The 15529-nt window shown below is 45.6% G+C and overlaps 1 protein-coding gene and 1 pseudogene across 4 annotated transcripts in view; both read left to right on the plus strand.

The window, feature by feature from the left end:
- Nucleotides 1-15529, plus strand: part of CD99L2 (CD99 molecule like 2) — a 73619-nt gene that overhangs the window by 15655 nt on the left and 42435 nt on the right. The gene's annotated exons all lie outside the window — the stretch shown is intronic.
- Nucleotides 4286-5887, plus strand: LOC103120125 (NEDD8-activating enzyme E1 catalytic subunit-like; annotated as a pseudogene).

Below are 15529 nucleotides of genomic sequence, written 5' to 3' on the forward strand. Positions count from 1 at the left end.
TTCCCAGCTTCTTCCTACCTGAAAACCCCAAATTTTATCACTTCGATTCCTACCTTTGGTTTATGGTTTATTAAACAATTTGCCCTGCTTTATATCTTACCGCCTTTTAGCCACTAAGTTTCAGACACTACTATGATTCCATCCTGACTTCCTTGGGAATACGACCTTACCAGTGTGTTCCAAAGTGTCACCTCTCCAGAGCCCTACCCCACTAGGGAAAGATAGAAATAGGCTATGGGTATGGATTGACCTGCTGATACCCATATCCAGTGGAGAAGCAATTACAGATACCAGAGCTTCCACTTCTGCATCCCATAAAGAATTTTGTTCCATACTCTCAGAAGGATAAAGGGAAATTTCCAGTGAAGAGGATGGGGGACAGAACTCTGGGGACAGGGAACTGTATGGAATTATACCCCTGTAATCTTATAGTCTTGTTAATCATTATTATATCACTAATAAAAATTTCAAAACTGCAATAAAAAATAAAGAAAAATTATGATATATATACAATGGAATACTACTGATCTATAGGGAATGATTAAATTTTCTTTGCCATATCTTGGATGGAATTTGAAGGGTGTCAAGTAAGATAAGCCAGAAGAAGGAGGATGAATAGTAAATTATCTCACTTTAGATGGAATTTAAGAAATAAGGGACCCAAGTTCAAGCTCCTGGTCCCCACCTGTAAGGAAGAAGCTTCACAAGTGGCAGAGCAGTAATGTAGGTCTCTCTTCTCTCCCCCCCCCTTCATCCACTTTCCCTCTCAGTTTCTCTCTGTAATCAAAATAAATAAGTAAATAAATAAAGTTAAATAAAAGGAGAGAAAACTTTGGGGGCCAGGTGGTGGCCCTTCTCGTTAAGCACACATATTGCCAAGCACAAGGGCCCAGGTTCAAGCCCTCCACTCCCCACCTGTAGGATGAACTTGCCTAGGTGTGGTCTGTGGAAGCACCTAGTCAAGGACTCTGGGATGAGATGCGGAGAAGGAGTTAAGAGGGCACTGGGGGCCCATTGTGCAAGGTGGAGGAGGATTTAAGTTGGTGGTGGGAATGGTGTTCAGATACCTACCATGGGGTGATAATAAGTTGTATTTATGGGATGAACATGCATAACACAATAAAAAAGTGGACAAAGAAACTGAATAGACAGTTTTCTAAGGAAAAGACACACATGACCCACAGACATATGAATAAATGATCTACTTATCATTAGAGAAATACAAATTAAAACTACAGAGATTTCATCTCACATGTTTGAGAATGGCCTACGTCAACCAGCCAAGGAATGTTGGAGAGATTGTGGAGAAGAGAGAACTCACTCCACTGCTGGTGGGAATGCAAACTGGGGCATCCCTTTGGAAAACTGTATGGAGTGTCCTTAAACAAATAAAAATGGAAGTACCTTATGGTCCAGCAATACTACTGTTAGGCATTTGTCCAAAGGACATGCACACACCAATTGAAGGGTGGTGAGTGTAGTGTGCAATATACCCCTATTATCTTCTAATATTTTAAATCACTAATGAGTTTTTTAAAATATTTTATTTGTTGGATAGAGGCAGAGAGAAATAAAGAGGGTGGGAGAGAGAGAGAGAGAGAGAGAGAACTGCAGTGTTGTTTCACCACTAAATTTCCTTTTACAGGTGGGGGCCAGGAACTTGAACCCAGGTCCTTGAGTACTATAATGCATATGCTCTACTAGGTTCACCACCACCTGGACCATATATATATGTAATTTTTTTAAAGGAAAGGTGGCCCTACCCCACTAGGGAAAGATAGAAACAGGCTGGGGGTATGGATCGACCTGTCAACATCCATGTCCTGCAGAGAAGCAATTACAAAAGCCAAAACTCCCACTTTCTGCACCCCTAAAAGAATTTTGGTCTATACTCCCAGAGGTTAACTGATAGGGCAAGATGACCAGAGGGCTCTGAACTCCAATTCCACCATGACACGAAGCATCTATCACCAGGAATCTTTGTTTTTATGTCATCACGGAAAAGGAAGAGAATCTGGAAAACACCAGAGAGAGACAGGCACAGTTTCTCTTATCTGAGAGAGGAGAGGAAAAAAAAAGAAGGGCATTCAGAAGTAGTAACAGGTATAGGGGTGACTCAGAAAGGAAGTGAAGGCAGGACTGCTGAGAACAAAATGGGCAAATAAAATTATATATAAATGTAGATAGATAATTATAAAATCAGCCCATATCTGTGACCTTGGGAGAACTACTGCAGTAGTTCTCCATGGAGAGGATGAGGACAGAGAGCCCTGGTGGTGGGAATGGTGTGGAACTGTACCCCTATTAGCTTATAATTCTGTAAATGATTAATAAAAATATTTCAAAATAATAAAACTGGCTAGTGGTTAGCAGGTGCACTGAGCATATCTGCATAATGGATATGCTTCTCTCTGAGTGATGCCAGTGTCTTAGTACTAGGCGTAGCTGAGGGTTGCACAACTTCACAAATGTTGCATGGGCTACTGAGTCAGACACTTTGATTTTCCCAATGATGCTGAGAATGAACTCAGCACCTCATGCCTGGGTGAAACCCCTGAGCAACTAACTCCAGCACCTGATTTTTTAACTGTATGTTGAGAGAGAAGACCATCTCCACTGTCCATGGAGCCCCTTAGTGCTGTTTTTGGTGCTCCCAAATGGTATTCCTGGGGGTGGGCCGGCAGGCACCCTGGAGCATCCTGTGCATGGTGAGTTGTGTGCTTTGCCTGCTGAACCGTCTCCCAGGGCCCTGGAATGTATACACTTTAAAGGGGCGAGGTCTCCTTTTTTTTTTTTTTAAGCCATAAGAAAAAAAAGGCAGTGCATGTGACAGCGATGTGGACACAGGAGCACCAGAGTCAAAGCTATTCTACCCAGGGGTTGGGGCACCTCGGCTCTGACAACTGGCCACATATGTTGTGGGGACAGCTGCCCACATATGGTGTGGGAGGTGGGGGATAGGAGGGGGGCTAGAAATCAGACCAATGAAGGATGGAGTTTCTGATGGGTCTGCTGCCAGACATCTCCTGAGAAGGTCTTAGAGGTGCAGAAGTGAGCCAACCCCAGAGCAGGGCGGGGGGCTCCCTGGAGGAGGAGGAGGAGAGTGAGGGCTGAAACAGAGAATGCTGCAGAGGAGGGCCTGCAAAAAGGAGGAAGGCGGCTAGCTAAAGGAAAGAACAGTGAGGGAGCCGGGCGGTAGCGCAGTGAGTTAAGCACATGTGGCACGAAGCGCAAGGACCGGCGTAAGGATCCCGGTTTGAGCCCCGGGCTCCTCACTTCACAGGCCAGGGGAGTCGCTTCACAGGAGGTGAAGCAGGTGTGCAGGTGTCTGTCTTTCTCTCCCCCTCTCTGTCTTCCCCTCCTCTCTCCATTTCTCTCTGTTCTGTCTAACAACGACGACATCAATAATGACAACAATAATAACTGCAACAACAAATGAAAAACAAGGCCAACAAAAGGGAAAATAAATAAGTAAATGAAAAGAAAAAAAAAAGGAAAGAACAGTGGGGCAGTTAAGATGACCTCCAGGTGTCCCTTGGCATAGAGCCAGCCTGATTTGTGTATATTAATTGTGTATCCTACCACTTTACTGAATTTACTGTTGGTTTGAGAGGTTCTCTAGGCATTTTAGCATGTCATCTGCAAGTAATGATACATTAGCTTCATCCTTTCCAGTTTGAATTCCTTTGATACCTCTTTCTTGCCCGACTGCAGTGGTCAGGACCTCAAGGACTATGCTGAACAGGAGTGGTGTGAGTGGACATCCTTGTCTAGTTCCAAATCTTAGAGGAAAAACTAAGCGTTTAGTATAGTGCTACTTGTAGGCTTATCATCGTTATCATTTATTATGTTGAGGAATTTGCCTTCTACTCCCAATGACTTAAGGCTCTTTCTCATAAATGGCTGTGGGATCTTGTCAAACACTTTTTCAGCATCAATTAATATGACCATGTTGTTTTTATCTTTCTTTTTGTTGATGTGGTGGATTACATCTATTGCTTTGTGGGTGTTGGACTGCTTCTCATTCCTGTTTCTCAGGAATGAACCCCATATGGTCTGTTGGATATTGCCTTTTTATGTTGTTGGATTTCATTCAGCAAGATTTTGTTGAGGATCTTTGCATCAATGTTCATCAGGGATATTTGTCTCTAGTATTCTTTGGTGGAGTCTTTTCCTGCTTTGGGGATCAGAGTGATATTAACCTCATAGAAAGTGTTTGAGAGTATTCCATCTTGTTAAATTTTCTGAGAGAGTTTATGAAGAATGGATGTGATAGGCTCCGCTCTGCACCATAGGCTCTGCTCGATGTGGGGGAACCTGGGAAGAGGTGGAGAACAATATGGCGGATGGCGAGGAGCCGGAGAAGAAAAGAAGGAGAATAGAGGAGCTGCTGGCTGAGAAAATGGCTGTTGATGGTGGGTGTGGGGACACTGGAAACTGGGACAGTCGCTGGAACCATGTAAAGAAGTGCCTCGAGCGATCTGGACCCTTCACACACCCTGATTTCGAACCCAGCACTGAATCTCTCCAGTTTTGGTTAGATACTTATAAAGTTCTAGTCATTGGAGCAGGCGGCTTAGGATGTGAGCTCCTGAAAAATCTGGCATTATCTGGTTTTAGACGGATTCATGTTATAGACATGGACACTATAGATGTTTCCAATTTAAATAGGCAGTTTTTATTTAGGCCCAAAGATGTTGGAAGACCTAAAGCAGAAGTTGCTGCAGAATTTCTGAATGATAGAATTTCTAATTGCAATGTAGTTCCACATTTCAACAAGATTCAGGATTTTAATGATACTTTCTATCGACAATTCCTTATAATTGTATGTGCGCTGGACTCTATCATAGCCAGAAGGTGGATAAATGGCATGTTGATATCTCTTCTAAATTACGAGGATGGTGTATTAGACCCAAGTTCCACTGTCCCTTTGATAGATGGGGGGGGGGGGAACAGAAGGTTTTGAAGGGAATGCCTGAGTGAGTCTGCCTGGAATGACTGCTTGCATTGAATGCACACTGGAACTATATCCGCCACAGATTAATTTTCCCATGTGCACCACTGCATCTATGCCCAGACTACCAAAACATTGTATTGAATATGTAAGGATACTGCAGTGGCCTAAGGAGCAGTCTTTTGGAGAAGGGATGGATATGATCCTGATCATATTCAGTGGATTTTTCAAAAATCACTAGAAAAAGCATCACAATATAACATTAGAGGTGTTACATAGAGACTCACTCAGGATGTAGTAAAACGAATCATACCTGCAGTAGCTTCCACAAATGCTGTTATTGCAGCTGTCTGTGCTACTGAGGTTTTTAAAATAGCCACAAGTGCATATATTCCCCTTAATAATTACTTGGTATTTAATGATGTAGATGGACTATACACATACACATTTGAAACAGAGAGAAAGGAGAACTGCCCAGCCTGTAGCCAGCTTCCTCAAAATATTCAGTTTTCTACATCAGCTAAACAGCAGGAAGTTTTGGATTACTTAACCAATAGTGCTTCTCTGCAGATGGAATCTCCAGCCATCACAGCCACATTAGAATGGAAGAATAGGGCGCTAGAACAAGACCCGATCTCTCCAAGACATTGAAAGAATTGGGACTGGTCTGCGGGCAAGAATTGGCCTTTGCTGATGTCACCACACCACAGACTATACTATTCAAACTTCATTTTGCTTCTTAAGGAAAATAAATCTGCATATCATTGAGAACTCACAGAAATATGCTTTATGTGTACTGAGAAATTTACTTGATGTCATTAGTGTTGCTGAAATCTGACTTTTAAAAAACAATAGCCACTCTTTTTAAAAATATAACTTTCCCTTGAAGAAAGACTTTTGGACTTTGAGCTTGCTTGCATTTTCATTAATAACAAAGGAAGTGATTGATGCCTGGAAAGAAGAATTATGAGCAAAAGCATTGTCTCATTGAGAGGATGAGTCAACCCCCTTCTTTTCTGTTAATTTTGTTACTAGTGTCAAAGGACACATTCCTCAGTTTTCACTTAAGCGTTCATATGTTCAAAGATGTCCCATTAAAGAAAACTAAATTCTAAATAGCATTAAACATTTCAGCCTGACATCTGGAGCATATTGAGCATAGTCTACTTCTTGCTTGACTCCATAGTCATTTAAATGTGGCTGTCCAAGTGAGTATAACTATGGTATTCAGTACAGGCAAAGAAGAACTCAGATATTAAGATCTTCAGTCTGAAATGTGTAAGCATTTTGTACACTTCTGGTGAGGTTCTAAAGTGTTGCATTGAGGTAGAGTCAGCACATAATAAAACACCCCTTCTATTCAGTCTCCGTTTGCATCACACTGCCTCCTGAGCAGCCACTGGCCTGTGTTGTTAAAATTCGGAAGCTCTTGCCGGCCTGGCTTGCTTCACGGCGGGTAACAGAGACGCGGAGACAACGGCTGGGCAGGGCAGCTGTATTTCTTTATTCAGGAACAACGATTCACAAACTAAGACAAACTAATCACCAAACAGAACTCGGCTGTCTCTTTGCGGCGGCACAAGCACTCTCTCTCTTTGACTCTCGAACTCTCGAACTCCCGAACTCTGGAACTCAGGAACCCTCTCCCTTACTCTCGAACTCAGGAACTCTCGAACTCTCGTACTCGGGAACCCTCTGAAACTCTGGCACACTGGAACTCTCTCTTACTCTGTAACCCTGAAACTCTCGAACTCAGGAACTCAGGAACTCTGTCACTCTTGAACTCAGGAACCCTCTCCCGGGGTTCCCTGGGGCGGGGCCAAGCAGGCCCGCAAAATTAATAGGACTGATTCAATTCTCTTGGCGGGGGAGGGCTAGAACAAGCCAATGTAAAGCATACGACAGGCCTGACCAGGTGAAGTTGTGGTGCTCTTCGGATTGCTTAGAAACCGTATTGTGCCTGTTATCCTCCATCTGGCCTTTGCAATTCTGCTTACTGTTTTCAAGGTGTTGGAAGACATCTTAGCACTTCCTTTTTTCTTTCTAATTCCAGTGCCATCACACCAAAGATATACCTCACTTCATGTCACTACCCCTCCGATACTGTCTGATAGTTTGCTTTCATAGGGTCTGTGATTCAGTTTGGTAATTACTTTTGCAAGTTTGTTCTATATACATTCCACACATGAGTAAAGCCATCTGGTACTTGTCTTTCATCTGCTATATTACTTTTACTTTTATAGTATTTTTATTTATTATTGGATAGAGACAGAGAAACTGAGAGGGGAGAGCTAGAGAGGGAGAGAGACAGAGATAACTGCAGCCCTACTTCACCACTCGTGAAGCTTTCCCCCTACAGGTGGGGACCGGGGCCTTGGACCTGGGTCCTTGTGCACTGTAATGTGTGCACTCAATCAGATGCACCACCATCTGCCCTCTCCCCCCTTTTACTTTTTTTTTTTTTTTACCAGAGTACTGTTGAGCTCTGGCTCATGGTAGTGCTGGGGATTGAACCTGGGACCTTTGTTGCCTCAGGCCTGAAAATATTTGTTGCTGTCTCCTCAGCCCTTATAGTTATTTTATCTAGCATTGTCACCCCGAATGCAATCCATTTTGTCTGCAATGATACAGTATTGTCTTTGTTGCTGGCAGAGTAATATTCCCTTGATTCTGTACCCCACAACTTCTTGATCCAGCCATCTGTCTGTGGGCATTAGGGTGGATTCCATACTTAGACTCTTGTAAATAGGCAACACTCTGGGTAGCTGAGCAGTTCCCCACTCAATGCCAAGAGACTATCCGGTTTGTTTTTCTATCTCCATCTTTGTGGGCTCTGGGATTGTTTACATTTTCCCAACACCACCTAGCGGACCGCTAGCCACACTTGTGTACAGGCTCTTTTTGCAGGCAGCTTCTTTTGGGTTTGTGTTTTCATCTCAGGTGAAGGCCTCCAAGTAGAATACCTGGCTCACAGGGCAGGAATATGTCTACATTTCAAAGATACTGCTAGAGCTTTCCACAGCAGCTTTTGTACTTTCCACTTTCCCCAGCACCTTCTCAGTGGTTAGTGCTGTCTGGCTTTTCTCGCTTTGGAACCTCACCTTCCTGAAACTCTGGCTTTGTGAATGCTCACTTCCCCAGCCCACCTGCCCCCTGGCCCTGTGGAATGCACTCACTATATAGCTCCCATGTAGCTCCATGGCACCAAGAAATTGGGGGTAAGTGCACCCACACCACCATGGGTATCAAGAAAGACAGTGAGGGCAGCTTTCTTCCAGTCAGAGAAGCCTCTTGTTGACCTTACTACTTTTGATTTTGCCTCTAGGATTTTCCCTGCAGCTTGGTGCCTACATGACTCCACCACTGTTTTCCTATTAACCATATTATTTTTTTAATAGAATAAGAGACAGATTATTTACTGTGAGAGGCATCTGCAGCCCTGCTTTACCACTCCTGAAGCTTCCCCGATGCAGGTGGGGACCAGGGGTTTGAACCTGTTCCTAACTCATGGAAAATGTGCGCTCTAACAAGGTGAGCTGCCACCTCACCCCTGGATTTAGATTTTTATTTTTTCTCTTTCTTTCTCTCTCTTTTCTTTTCCATTCTTTCTTTTTTTTTTCATCTTTAGGGTTACTACTGGGTCTCAATGCCTGCACTATGAATCCATTATTCCTGAATGTTGGTATGCTTCTAAAAACCCTTCTGTTTCATTTGGTTTAAATCCCCCCTGATTAACACTGCATTCTATTTACATAACCACTGCATTCTATTTACATAACCTCTGTTAACAAGCACCACCCTCCCTCCAGGGCATCGGTTCAATCCCTACTGGTTCATGATATGTTTTTGCTCCGCCCCCTCTCCTTGTCACACTCTGATTTTCACCAGTCACTTTTCTCTCCACCCTCTTTGCTTCGCATCCTGTTCCCACCCTACTGGGCTAGTATATTTATAAAGACAAGATTGTTTGTAGTTAGTTTTAGTTTAGTCTAGCTTGGTATAGATTGCGTTGCGTCCTGCATGAATAAAGAGATACTGCGTACAGCTCAACCATGAGTCCCTGGTCGTCTGTCTCCCGTCAGTGAAGCTCAGCCCGACATATGGCACCTGAACAGGGACTGAAATAAGCCCTGAAATGAAACATGGACCGGCATCAACATGGGACCTAACCCACCCATCGCCCAGATAAGTAAACTTGGCTACCCATCCACCATGGGTTGCCTTTCTACTTATGAAGAGGTTTGCCAAAGCCTCTACTGTTTCATTATGAGACAGTTTCTCTGTCTCTGGAACATTTTACTCTGGGCCACACTTCGGTTCCCTGACCGGGAACTTTGGTTTCTTATGACCGGGATCATAGAGCTTGGGAGATGCACGGAGATTTCTCCTTGCACTTTCTGGATTCCCTCTCTCATGTTTCCCGAGGAAAAGGACTACATTTTGCTCCAGGCCACAATTTGGTTCTTTATGACCGTGATCATAGACCTTGGGATATGCACGGAGATTTCCACTGGGACTTTCTGGACTTCTTCTTGAATGTTTCCCGCTGAGAAGGACTACTCTAATTTGAGGAGTGTTCTCAAGTACCCTGGCAGTCCCCAAGAATGGAGACATGTGGTTAATTCTACTCTCCTGATTGGATTCTTTCTTCAATGGGAAGACACTTTTAAAAATGGTGCCTGAAGCAATCCAGCAGGAACAGTCAGAAGCACCCTAAATGGAATTTCGAGGAGCTTTTTGGACTAGGACGCCCTCCAGGGACTCATGATACTACATGTCTTCACATGAAAAAGCATCTACTCAAATGGAATTCCTGGAAATCCATTTGGACCCCTGTTCTCTGACATCGCCCACAAGATGGAATGACTACAACACACCCCCGGAAACCAATGATGTGACCTGGCAAGACCTGAAGAAACAGATTCACAGACTCCAAAGCTCACTCTCTACAGAAAAGCAGAATTCTGGTGGCCGACATTCCCCATCGAGACAGACGTGCAGCGTTTCATCCTCTGGCATTTTCTTCCATGGCCATCTACATTGGACTGACACTTCCATCGGACATAGTGGTACACGCTGCTGTGTTTCTCAAAGACTAACTTCAGCCAATTGCCTTGAGACTTTATAGATCATGTCCCCTCACCTGCAGGCTCTGTTCACAGAGGCAGAAAACTCCCCCTCCTTATTAGGTTATGCCCACAGAGACAGGAAACGCCCTTTGAGGCAAGAGTTGCCCCCAGAGGCATGAAGCGCTCCCAGAGGCAAGAAATGTCCTTTTGCCTGCTAGGCCTTGCCCTTTGAGGCAAGAAACGTTCCCCTTGGCATCACACTGGTTATTGCTGTTCGCCTATTTTGTTTTCCATGTCTTATGCCAGTTCTTTTGAAAACGCCTGTACGATATAGGTTTCTGTTCACCCCACAATCCTGATACTATGACCATTAGTTAAAAAGAAAGGGGGAATTGTTGGTATGCTTCTAAAAACCCCTTCTGTTTCATTTGGTTTAAATCCCCCCTGCTTAACACTGCATTCTATTTACATAACCACTTCATTCTATTTACATAACCTCTGTTAACAAGCACCACCCTCCCTCCTGGGCATTGGTTCAATCCCCACTGGTTCATGATATGTTTTTGCTCCGCCCCCTCTCCTTGTCACACTCTGATTTTCACCAGTCACTTTTCTCTCCACCCTCTCTGCGTCGCATCCTGTTCCCACCCTACTGGGCTAGTATATTTATAAAGACAAGATTGTTTGTAGTTAGTTGTTAGTTTAGCTTAGCTTGGTATAGATTGCGCTGCGTCCTGCATGAATAAAGAGATACTGCGTACAGCTCAACCATGAGTCCCTGGTCGTCTGTCTCCTGTCAGTGAAGCTCAGCCCGACACCTGAAAGCCATTTTTTCAACTTTTTTCTTTTGATAAGACAGAAATTGAGAATCGAGGGAGAGAGACAGACACCTGCAGACCTGCTTCACTACTTGTGAAACAACCCTGTAGGTGGGGAGCTAGGGGCTCAAACCGGGGTCCTTGCGTGTGCTGAACCTGGTGCTCCACTGCCCAGCTCCCAATTTATTTTTTTTCTAAAAGATTTATTTATAGGGGCCGGGTGATGACATACCTGATTGAACACACATGTTACAATGTGCAAGGACCCAGGTCCAAGCCTACAGTCCCCACCTGCAGGAGGAAAGCTTCACAAGTGGTGAAGTAGTGCTGCAGGTGTCTCTCTGTCCCTCTCACTCTCTATCCCCCCTCTACTCAATTTCTGTCTTTATCCAATAAATAAAAAAAAGATAATTTAAAAAATTGTTTATTAAGGGCTGACGAGACAGCATAATGGTTCTGCAAAAGACTCTGATGCCTGAGGTTCTGAGCTCCCAAGTTTAGCTCTTGACACCGTCATATGCCAGAGATGAGCAGTGTTCCAGGTTTTTTGGATAAGACAGAAAGAAATGGAGAGAGGAGGGGAAGACAGAGAGGGGGAGAGAAAGACGCCTGCAGACCTGCTTCACCACTTGTGAAGTGACTTCCCTGCAGGTGGGGAGCCGGGGGGGGGGGGGGGCTCGAACTGGGATCCTTATGCTGGTCCTTGCGCTTTACGCCACATGCGCTTAACCTGCTGTGCTACTGCTGACTCCCAAGTGTTACAGGTTTAAAAAAGAGAATCATTCATTTATTAGCAACAGAGGGAGAAAACTGGAGTATCAGTCTGGCATATGCAGTGATGGGGATTGAACTTGGTCCCTCATGTAAGTCCAGTGTTCCATCCCCAGGACTGCAGACCTCATGCCTTGAGATATATATATGGGCAAGGACCTAGAGATGTCTTAACCCAACCCCCTTCTTCCTTTTTCACATGTTTTCAAAGCATCAAAGAACAAAAGCACTGACTTCTGTTTCCGCTGAGCCTTCTACTAAAGGTATATTAACCTTTCAGCCTAGACTTTACTACACTTCCAAGAATAACTTAAGAGGAAATGGGACTGTTGACATTTTACACCATTTTAAATGTTAAAGATATTCTCTTGTGTGGGATTGAATGGGAAAATACTATGCGAGCCGATGGGAGGAGGGCACAGGCAAGACTGTTACAAGGACCCCAGCACTCAGCCCCAGCCACAGTACTGCGTGTGGGAGTGATCCCTTCAATTTTTGTCAGGAATGTGTGTGTGTGTGTGTGTGTGTGTGTGTGTGTGTACTCTCCTGCTTGTCACAGCTCTGCAGTGACCTGTCTGGTGGCCTTCTCTCCTCTCCCAAAACAGTACAGTCTCTCCCTAGGAGAATAGGACCCTCAGGGTGTTAGAAGGTTGAACTGGTGGCTCTGGTTGCCACAGCCCTTGTTAGAATGACCTGGAAGTAAGCTCTTCATGGTGGTAGCAGTTCCCAGGCGGGGGGAGAGGGGGCAGGAGAATTCCATGACAAGACATCCACTGTGACCAGGCATGAAAACACGTTTTGTAAACAAAGCCTGTCTTTTGGGGATGGTGCACTGCCTAGTTTGTTTCTTCAGGAATGCGGGGGCCAGGAAAGAGGCTCAATAAACTGTGCACCTGCCTTCCATGCCTCAGGCCCTGGGTCTACTCCCTCCCCCAAAATGTGAGTATGTGAGTACCGTGCACAGATGAGTGGAGCTCCAGGGGTGGTGGAGCCTTGCTCCTCTCACCCATTCTACCTGTCTGGGAAGGAATAGAGTGTCGAGAGACTTTTGCATAACAGGAGTACACCTGTGTACAGTGCTCACATTAGGAGCACCTACATAAGATGGAAAGTGTTGCCACATTTCTGCTGTGCATCTTTTTTTTTTTTTTTCTCCTCCTCCAGGGTTATTGCTGGGCTCAGTGCCTGCACCATGAATCCACCGCTCCTGGAGGCCATTTTTCCCCCCTTTTGTTGCCCTTGTTGTAGCTTCATTGTGGTTATTATTATTGCCCTTGTTGACGCAATTCGTTGTTGGATAGGACAGAGAGAAATGGAGAGAGGAGGGGAAGACAGAGAAAGGGAGAGAAAGATAGACACCTGCAGACCTGCTTCACCGCCTGTGAAGCGATTCCCCTGCAGGTGGGGAGCTGGGGGCTCGAACCGGGATCCTTACGCCGGTTCCTGCGCTTTGCGCCACATGCGCTTAACCCACTGCGCCACCGCCCGACCCCCGCTGTGCATCTTTTTAATATTTTCTATATTTATTTTAACAAGAGATATACAGAGAGAAACACACACACACACACACACACACATATATATATATATATATATATATATATGCACACACATATACGTACATTTATTTATTTATTTATTTATTTATTTATGAGAGAGAGAGAAAAAAAGAGGGGGGATCCCAAAGCTCTGCTCTGGTGGATGGTGACGCAGGGGAGTGTATCTGGGACCTCAGGGTCTCAGACAGCAAAGTCTTTTGCAGAACCATTCTACTGTTTCCCCAGTCCTCTGCTGTGCATCTTAAAGGAGGACTCAATGCCTCTGGACTCTGGGACTGTATGCCTGTCTCTGGTCATCTGTTAGTCCAGCCAGGATTTCTTGTGGAAGCATGAGTGTGTGCTCAGAAAAGAAAATTCCATCTCACAAGGGAAGCAGAGGGCTTGAGCCACCTTTCAATGCCTTTTCTCAGAGCCATAGAAGCTGCCCATGGGGGTTGGGATAGTGGGAAAGAAACCTAATTATGCAAATTTTGATCTTAAAGCTTTATTCATATGTTTCCTGGCAGGCTGTTCTTTAATCTCAAGTGCAAGATTGCTCAGAATTACCATATATTCCAGTTAATTGCATTAAAATTATAGCAAAGGTTGTTTTTGCTATAATCAAGAGTGATTTTGATTAATACTTATGAAATCAAATGCTTCAGTCAGCAGCAGTGGGAGAACAGCCTGTTCAGCCAGCCAGCTCACCCCTAACCACCCACCCCTGCCCCCAGACCAGAGATCAGTATCTCTGAAAGGCTTTGCTGGTTTGAAGCTATTTGCTCATCTGGATCATCATTTTCAGAGAAAATTGGTTAAGGCAGGGAGTCTGATGATTTTCTTCTGCCTTCAATGCAAAGGTTACAGACTAGGTCTTGATTGAGGAAGGCAGAGAGCGCAAACAGAGGGCTAGGATGGCGACAGTGGCAGGGACCCAGACCATCTCCAGATTGGCCATATGGGTGGTGGCAGGCGCTGTGACACTGAGGGGCTCCTCCTGCTGAACCAGGACAGTGCCCTGGGGAGCTCCAGCGGAGTCCTCAGGGGGAGACATTCAGATTACACACAGATAGGAAAGAAAAGCATGATGGGAAAGAACTCTAGAGTGAGTACGTACAAGGAGCTTGCCGGGGGCGGGGGGGTAAGGGTTGGGGATGGACCTGGATGGTGGCAGTGGGGCTGGTCTCCCTCACAGGTAGGCTAAACTTGAGTGGTGAGCCAAAAGAGGAGTCAAGGTCACACATCACCCTGACTTTCAGCCAATGCTTCTTGACCACTGGAGTGGCAGTGACTTACCAGATGGTGATGATCTGGGGCAAGCTGGCCTGAGGAGAGAGAGGTTTTGCTGTGGCCAGAGCCCCATTACTCGCCAGTGAGGACTGGCTTGAGATCTCCACGAAAGCATTCTCAGATGTGGCAGGTGGACACGGACCTCATACCTCTCAGGCACATTTGACAACCATGCCAGGATGTCACCTGTCCTCCCTGTGGCTTCATGAAGGTCTGGAATGGACCCGGAGAAGGAGGAAACAGGTCAGGGGATGGTAGGAAAGCTGTTTAGTTTCACACAGGAGGTGAGAGGCCCAATGCACTTGGCCCCCGACAGGCCGTCCTTGAGCAGGTTGCCAGCAGGCCTGTGGTCCGGGCTCCACATCCTGGCTTCCTGCAGCAGGAGGGTGCTGCTGAGTCCTGCTCTCCATATGCCATACCCTCCCCAAAGTGTGTGTGTTTGTGTGTGTGCATGGCAGAGAGACTTCATGGCTGGTCTCTGGGGTTGTGTGCTCCTGGTTGGAGGTGAAATGGTGGTGAGTCCCTGGCTGCATTGGGGCACAGTTCAGCCCCACAGGTGGATCCCCAGAGGTGCCTCTGCCTCTTCTGCTGCCCACACAGCCCAAGGCCCAAAGCTAGGCACTCATCAGGTTCACTGGCAGTGAGCTGAAGCGCACAGGATGTTCCCTAGAAACCAGTGGGACACTTTATGGGGCTCTCTGTATGCCGGAAACTTTCCCCTTCCCCTCACTGTTGTCCCTGTCTGTGGATACCTCGGGCTGTGCCTCATAAATGTGTCACTACCTCTGTACCCTGAATTTCAGTGTTCAGGTCCCCCCGTGCCACCATTCCACTCATCTTTGGTCATGACTCACTGATAGTCCAGTTGGCCCATCAGTATGCATTTCAGATGCTTCCCAAAGTACGTGACACCATTATGCCTGCTCATTCCACATCATTTTCTCACTCCCAAACAAAACTTGTGTCCACAAAACAGTCCCTCCCTCCCCTGGCCCCCGACATCTGCCTCTTCTGCATACTTCCTGTCCATGGAAGTGTGTAACACTTGGGAGCCTATTTTCAGGACCCACCCATGGTGTAGCGTTCACC

Source organism: Erinaceus europaeus, chromosome X (assembly GCF_950295315.1).
Source record: "Erinaceus europaeus chromosome X, mEriEur2.1, whole genome shotgun sequence".
Taxonomy (NCBI): Eukaryota; Metazoa; Chordata; class Mammalia; order Eulipotyphla; family Erinaceidae; genus Erinaceus; species Erinaceus europaeus.